Genomic DNA, 8,797 nt, shown 5'->3' with positions numbered 1-8,797 from the left:
CAAAGGTGAAACTGATCTCTATTTTCTAATTACTCCTTTGCTTTTCCGCTAGAATTTACATTTTGAATGTATAATTGAATTCTGTATGATGGATTTAGGCAAGCTTTAAAAAGAAATATTGGTATTTTTTTCAGAACTTTTATACAGTTTGTGAAATGAGAAATGATGCACTTTCTCAAGATTAGCGATCTGCTTTAAGGGAAGTTACAAAAAAGTTACACAAGGGTTAAGATAGTATGTTGAGTGCTTCGAAGAGAATTTAACCATTTCAGGGTCTGTCTGGTTAGTGTGGGTCAAGATTTGTTACCCACTGCTTCCTCTTAACACCTACTTTTCAGCCGTTTTTCTACATGGCAGCTGCATTTGCATATACGAAGCAGCTAAACAAGATAGACACATCCTATCTGTAGATTCTTCTAAATGTCCAACTGCTGCGTGCTATGTAGTTATCTTTATTTTAAATTTAACCTCTCATCTATAATAGTTATTTTTTAATGTCTGGTCATTTTTATTGGGAAAGTGAAAATGATAGCCTGTTGTTATTATTTTTTAATATTGAACTAGGGGGGCAACTGCACCACCAAATATAAGGTGCACATCTCCAGCTTAGAGGAAAATGAGAGAAGCCTAGTTCTGTTTTCCGAATTTTCCTGTACCATGCCTTTTGCTGCCAGCACAGAGTCGCTTATTTCAATCTGAGTATCTTGTCTGCGCCACGAACACAGTGCAATAATCACGCTGGCAATGCTGTATGGCTGCCTTCCTGGGGATTTCAAATTGAAATGATATATTTTTCTCTTGAGACTCTTTTAGTGAAAATGCCTTAAAATAAAACATAAAATCAATAAAAATGCCCATTTTAAGTTATGAGAGGAACATGCTTTTGGAATCTGCACTGGATTGCTTAAATTCTGGTTTAGCTTAGTGTATATCTATAGACCTATTCTAAATGTTGGGTGGTCCAGTTGTCCATGTTACTCCTCCAAAAATAAGTTTACTAACTTATCAACTGCTTTGATGTATCAGTTTAGAGCCAATTTTTTAAAATATTTATTTTATGTCTTTTTTTAATCAAAGAAATGTAGCATCCTCTACCATGGTATTAATATTGCCTCTTCTTGTATTGCATTAGAATTGTAATGGCACAACAAGGCCTCTCCCGAGGCACTATTAGTTCATGTTTGCCCAGATGTTCCTACTGCTTGTGAAAGCAGGTTTGGATGTGGTGAGCTGGCACATCTAGAGCTGCAATAAAATGATGATGAGTTCAAAATGGCAGTGGAAAGTATGAAAATGAGAAATTAATGCTTTTACACACAGAAACTTTGTTTATAATTGAATTACATTACTTTCCAGGTGAGTGTTGTTGCCTTGGGTTTCCAGGGAATCTATGTCTAATGATTAATACAGTTTCTTGAAAGCAGCAACTCGTTAAGATAAGTATCTTTTGGCAGCCTTACCTTTTAAAGAATTTCTTCATGTCATAGCGAAGATTGACAAAGAAAATAATTTTTGTGGTTTGATTTATTCACATAAAAATTTAATAAAGTGAGAATCACGCTGAAATACCTTGTTTACAAGACACACTGAAGGAATACAACAAATACATATTAAAAGTATGAGAAAGAATAGAATATATAAAAATATAGTAGCATCCAAATATACGACCAAGTAGTTATGGACATGTAAATTAATATAAAGTAGCAAAGTACAATATAAGTAAGAATTAAGATTTAGGTATATTCAGGTTTGTTGGAGAAACTGTTATTAAAGGCATGTTCTTTCTGTTTGAATTTCTGTTATGATGTGATTGAACATTAGATAGCTTTGTGATCTATCGTGGTATTTCTACACTTTTAATGATAAAGAAAAGTAATAAAAATGAGTTTTTCAAAAGGAGAGATTACTAATATTTTTCATATTGGCAAAGAGGTCATCTACAATATAGAAAGCCACATTTCCAGTCATTTGAGACAGTAACTTACAGCTCTGTATCTTCCTGAAAAAGAATTTCTGGGTACTTTTTTGAAAACAATGCCATATTTTTGCCCTTAAAATATAACACATTATTGTAAGCACACAAAAATACCTTTGAGACTAGCAGGTTGTAGTTTCTATCCACATTTGGGGGAAAGTCTTATCTAAATCACAATATTGTAATTCTAAAATAACATAACTGTGGTTTAAAATTCTCATAGTATCTTTTATTTTCAAAATACTATCTAATCCTATTGTTTCCTTTATGATTTAAAAAATTCTCTGAGCATCAAAATCTATTGACCACATGTATCACTTAATTGAATTGAATTGAATAGTTGTCAATTTAAGATTTTAATGACACTAGAAACCACACTAGTCTATTTTCTAAAAGTCAAAGATAATTAATGAAACAAAACCATCATGAGTATCTTGTCAAATTTAAGACTTTATTTTCCATTCATGTCCAAATATCCTAGAGAAAACTCCGTACACAACACACTGCCCTCCATGTACAGCCCGTTCTTCATTCTTCTCTGCAGCAGTATTTCTTGGGGAGTTGTCTATTGCCACAATCTCCACTTCCTCATGCTCCACCCTTTCCTCAACTCATCCCACCTCTGTTACTTCCACTCAACTGACCCTATTGCTGTAAGACTACCCTGATCTCCATGTGGACTGGTTTATTGTTTTCACCACCCACCATCTATCTACCTGACCACAATGTAAATCCGATGACAGAAGAGGATTTTTATATTTAGTTTACAACTGTTTACTGATGGCTCAAAACTGTCTGTAATGCAGTAAGCATTAGTGAATATTTGGTCAGTAAATAAAGGTAAATATTGAAGAGAAATTTAATAAAATGTACTTTACTCAAGATCGAAAGAGCTCCTTTGTGCATGTGTGCCTGTCATATTCCTAATTAAGGCAGTTACTGATCTATATTAACCTTTCTTAGGTGGCTCCCCATAACTCTCAAAGCTTCCTGACATCCTTGGTGATTCTCAAACAGCTTCCACTTTCTGCAATGATTCTGAATCCTTAAAACAGTAGGAATCCCAGACTGTGACCTAGGATCCACTAGTTGCTGGATATGCTTTCAATACCTCCCTGGCCCCTTCCAAGAGAATACTATAAGCCAGTTTTTTTTTTTCAGTATATTTGTGAACTTCATCATGGGCAAGTAATTTACTTAATTCAGACATAACCAATATGTACATACTCATTCCCAACTTAAAAAAAAAATAGCCCTCTTAGATATTATGCTAAGTGAAATAAATTGGAAAAAACAAATACCATATGTTCTAACTTACATGTGGAACTAAAAACAAAAAATAAAAATTAAAACAAACAAAGAAACTCACAGAAAGGGAGTAGAATGTTGGTTGCCAGGGGCTGGGGAATGGGGGAAATTGGAAGATGTTGGTCAACGCATACGAACTTTCAGTTATAAGATGAATAAGTTTTGGGGATCTAAGAAGCAGCTTGGTGACCACGGTTAACAGGTCTGTATTGTATACTTTAAAGTTGCTAAGAGAGTTGATCCTAAATATTCTCACCACACACACTTACACAAATAGTTACTTATGTGAGGTGATGGATATGTTAACTAATGTTATTGTGGTAATTATTTATAATATATATGTATGTATATCTAATCGTTACATTGTACCCTTTAAAGTTACACAATGTTGTTTGTCAACTATATCTCAAAAGAGCCGAAAAAGCCTTCATTTTCCAATTTATCCTTCCTTCAAGTGCCTCCAATGATTTCCTGTTATTTATATACTAAAACCCAAGATCCTTTGGTTAGCATCTAAAATCTTCAATACATTTTCTCAAAGTTATCTTTGATTGCTCTCATAAATAGTAGTGCATATAGAATTAGCATGATTTTGGTATGAATCCCAAACAAAAAAATCCTACTTTCCTAATTTTAAAAATGACTAGATTAGGGGTAGAAATGATATTGACTGTACACAGGCAGGGTAAACAATCCATTAAGAACAAGTGATCAATCAAGGAATTCAATCATTATAAGCAACACAATGATTTGTAGCTTATTTCAAATGATTAATATTAGGAGTAGGTCAGTGGCTTAATGCAACCCTTTACTTCCATGTGATATGCAGGTCTTCCCATGAAAGAAAATGTCAAATCAAAAACATCATGGTTAGTTCAAAGTGCAGAAAGGGAATTATTCACTTAGTACTTAGTTCTGATTTCTAAGTACTTTCAAATCATGACTTTATTTTTAATTTGGGGAATTAATAGAGACACAATATCAATGTCAGCCAGATTCAGCTCTAACTAAAGAAATTAATGACCAGATTGTGATTGCATAGGTATATTTCAAAACTGTTTTTTAACAATATTGTAAATTAAGCAAGTTGTCTTCTTGCAAACTTGTGCTATATATGATTTCTCTTAGAGCTAATTGGAATATTAATAATTAGCATTTTAGGAACCATGACCATCTTCACTATTAAAATCCTTCACCCTTAAAACATCAAGGCCAAACTGGCAGCTTTTAAGTGCCTCTAGGGACTTGACTTCTGCCCCACACATGCAGAAACCAAGAAGGATTTACACCTAAGCCCACAGCCCACACGGACCAAATGGATTCCAAAGAAGAAGAAGAAAATACACTGATAGACCTGACTATCTCTGACTTGTGATGCTGGTGTATTTTTGAAAAAGGAAGCATCAGATTTTCTTAAGGAACTCTAATAGCTATGGGGGAGTGGGAATTGAAGCGGATCAAATTTACCAAGCTTCAGTGAACTTTGATACACCTATCTCACTGGGTCATATGAAGTATTTGGATTCTGGGATGGAGCTTTGTAAGCCAAAGCAACAATTTCATGCTTTATGAAGGAAAGAAGGTTTGGTTTGACAGCTATAAGATATTCCACAAGCCAAAGTGTTAGATGACTATGTAACATCAAAACAATTTATCTGATAATTCACCTAAAATATCAGAAAATATGTTGGCAAAGGTCTAAAAATCATATCTCCACTCATGGCAGTTCCACTAGAAGTATCTCTGCATTATTATGGATGCCAGAATAAAAATGGAGTTATAAAACTGAAATTCACCTGATAATTTAATGTCACCTGACTGACTGGTAAGCTAAAAAGACATATTCCAATGGATTTTAAAAGTTCTTTTTTTCCAACCATATTTCCAATCTGTTTATAGAACATGACATATTTCAAGCAATGATAATAGAAAAACCATTTTTGTATTTATAAATAACCAATGAAAGGCAGGCACAACATAGTCCCTTTAAAGCTGAAGAAGGTGGTATTGTAAGATGCTTGAAACAGATTGCATTGAGCCCAACATAGAGTGTACACCCAGTCTAAACTGTTTTCTCACATTTCCAATGTTTCAACAATATTTATTGTCATTACGCTTCACAACATTCCTGAAAGGTAGGGTATGTAAACATTGGTATTCTCATTTTATAAATGAGGCAACCAGAAATGACATGAATTATTCAGGGTTTACCACGTTTGATAACAGAGCTGGGGTTGTGAATGTTGCTCCACTGTGTGATTAGAAGGAGGAACCCATTCACTAGGAAGCTGGAAATTATAAGAGTTAAATTTTAAAATCAAGACTTATGACCCCAAGCAAAGAAATATATAGTCATTGGGTAAAAGCAATGAGTCCTGTGTCAGCCAGCCCGAACAATAACTTAATTAGATATGGTTGTATTTTCTCTCTAGAAAAATAAACATAATAAAGTATTGAGAAATTCCTGGTTATTTTCTGAATATCATCAAAGTACAAAAGTTTTTAATCATAGCTAGCACAGAACTATATTCATATTTATGACTTAATTAGCACCTAACCATTGTCACTTAAATGATTATGATTTACATTTTAATTTGAGTCTTACGAAATGTTTTACAGTTACAAAGAAATAACGGCAAACTATACTTTGTCCAACATTCAGGTTCCTTCTGTCGCCTCCACAGCACTTTTAATTTGACTTGAGTCATCTAGTTTGCATGCAATCAGTAAGTTCGTTCACTAACATGATGAGGAATTATTGACTCTGAATGACAACAAATGATGTCCAGGCTTTGAAATCGAAACAAAAACAACACATTCAAGAAACATTCAAGAAACCCACATTTTCAAAACAAGATAAATATTTGTAAACAAAAACTACTTGTAAACAATGAATGTTCTCACAGACAATGACCATTGTTTACAAAGAGCAGAGAAATGAGTAAATGCAAGAGTTCAGAAACTACTTGCCAGAAGAGAACATTCTTATCTTTGACTTTGAAAAGAGTAAGAAGATTTTGCTGGGCAGCTACAATGGCAAAAAGACACTGTGAGCAGAAAGAACACACAAATATGTAAGAAATATATATTTTTTTAAGAAAGTAAAAATAGTTTAGTATTTCTTGTACATAGAATGTGAGCAGAAAGTGGGACTCTAGAGGAATAGGCAGGAGCACTAGCTTTGAAAATAAATATATTTCCTAATCTAAATTTAAGTATTTTCTTATGGGCATAAAGTTTCTAATTACTTTTTATCTTAATTTTTAATCAGAAAATTTACATAATCAGACTTGAATTTCTTAAAACATTATGTTTATAAACAAATAAACAGAGACTGTAGATACTTAAATAATCCTCCTGACATCTTAGATTCAAACATAAATCTAAATAATGCTATAGTGTACTGCTTCACAATTTAACATATATATACACCACACAGACACACCACACACACACACACACACACAATGGTATGTTGATAAACTAAACTAAGGATGGCAGAGATATTAAGATAGATTTGTTGAGACTTGTGTTTTGGGTAAATTAAATATGGAAAAGAAACAGAGGAAAAGCTTAATGTAATACTAAGGCAATAAATAAATGAACATCTTTAATCAAAATAAATTATATAAGAAAATTATGATCAGAATAGGGAACATTTTATGTAGATACATTTTGATAAAACATATAGGCAGAGATGTTTAATAAGCATTAAAAATGGAATTTGAAATAGATATACTGTATATGTCATCAACACAGTTTGACACAGTACAATAAATTCAGATGTTATAAAACTTGAGAGCAAATACTTTCTTCCTAAAATACTGGATAAACAGAAAAGAAGGACTGGAGATAGAACTTTGGTAGACTAGTTTGTTAAAGCTGATATAGCAAAGTCCTGCAAACTGGGTGGCTTAAACCTCAAAAGTGTATTGCCTCACAGTTTGGGAGACTGGAAGTCCAAAATCAAGGTGTCAGCAGGGTTGGTTCCTTCTTGAGAGCTGTGAGGGAAGGGTGTGTCCCCAGCCTCTCCTCAGTTATATACACAATGTAGATAGCCAGTGTAGACAGGCATCTTCTCACCATGTCTCTCTCGTAATCTTGCATGTCTGTCTGTCTGTCTCTCCCTTTCTCTCTCTCTCTCTCTTTATGCTCAACTCTTCCTTTTTTTTAGGACACCTGTCACACCGAATTAGTGTGCATGGTAATGTTCTCATTTTAACTCGATTACCTCTTTAAAGATCCTATCTTAAAGTAACTTTCTGGAGTATTGGGAGTAGGACTTCAACGCATGAATTTGGGGAGCACTATTTACCCCATAACACTCCATACTCTGCTTCCCAAAATTCATGCCTTCATATGCAAAATATATTCAGCACATCTCAACACTTAAAAAATACTTAACTAATTCTAGCATCAATCAAAGTCCCAAATACCATCTAATTGTTATCTAAGATATGCTATGGGTAAGAGCTGATATATGAGTCATCCTGAAACAAAATTCCTTTCTAGTCATGGACCTGTGAAACCAAAACATAAGTCACCTGCTTCCAAATTACAATAATGAACAAGCATAAAATAGACAGTCCGCTTCAAAAGGGAGAGAAATGGAAGAAAAGGGTCATTGGAGCCAAGCAAGTCTGAAATCTTCAAGGCAAATTTCATAAGTTATAAAGCTTGAGAACAATGTTTTTGGGCTGAATGTCCTGGCTTTGGCTTTGGTGGCTGCAGCCTTTGGCAGAAGGCCTTCTGGAACTGGGAATGTGGCCTCACCCCCAGGAACTAATAGGAAGATGGTCCTGTCCCCCACACACCCTACAGCCTGTGCCCTCTAGGCCTGTGTAGTCAGTGACAGCCCTAATGACTTCTGAACCATTTGTGGGGTCACTCTTCCCTTTTCTTGGGGGATAACTCAGGTTTGCCACCAGATATCTCTATTAGTCCTACATGTAGGATACCAGAAGTCCGACAGCCTTTACTTTGTTCCTTCTCTGGCCCTTTCAGTCTAAGCTGGCAGAGTTTCTGCTGGGATAAAATTCTCAAAACCTTTGTTGGCCTCCCATGCAATTTAGAGGCTCAGGCCACTAGACAAAAGGGTCCTCCACAGATCCTTCCTGGACACCTGCGTCTCTCTTCCTATTTTTTGCCAAGATGGTCGACTGGATCCATTAGCCACACTCATATCTTTAGCAAGTGATCCTGCTTTCTTATTCCTGTTCCTAGAACTATCTTAATATGTAAAGAATCTCCCAAATCATCTCATTGCTCAGTAGTTCTTTCTTCAATGTATCTCTCTCCTCTTAAGTTTTGCCATAGGCATCAAGAAGAAACCAAGCTGAATCAGCAATATTTTGCTTAGCATCTCTTCAGCTAAATATCTAATTTCATTGCTAAAGAATTCTACTTTGCACAAAACACTAGAACACAATTTAACCAAGTTCTCTGCCACTTTATAACAAAAATTGTCCTTTCTCCAGTTTCCAGTAACACGTTCCTCATTTCTGTCTGAGGCCT

This window comes from Phyllostomus discolor, chromosome 6 (genome assembly GCF_004126475.2).
Source record: "Phyllostomus discolor isolate MPI-MPIP mPhyDis1 chromosome 6, mPhyDis1.pri.v3, whole genome shotgun sequence".
Classification (NCBI taxonomy): domain Eukaryota; kingdom Metazoa; phylum Chordata; class Mammalia; order Chiroptera; family Phyllostomidae; genus Phyllostomus; species Phyllostomus discolor.
This window is presented reverse-complemented; position numbering follows the sequence as displayed.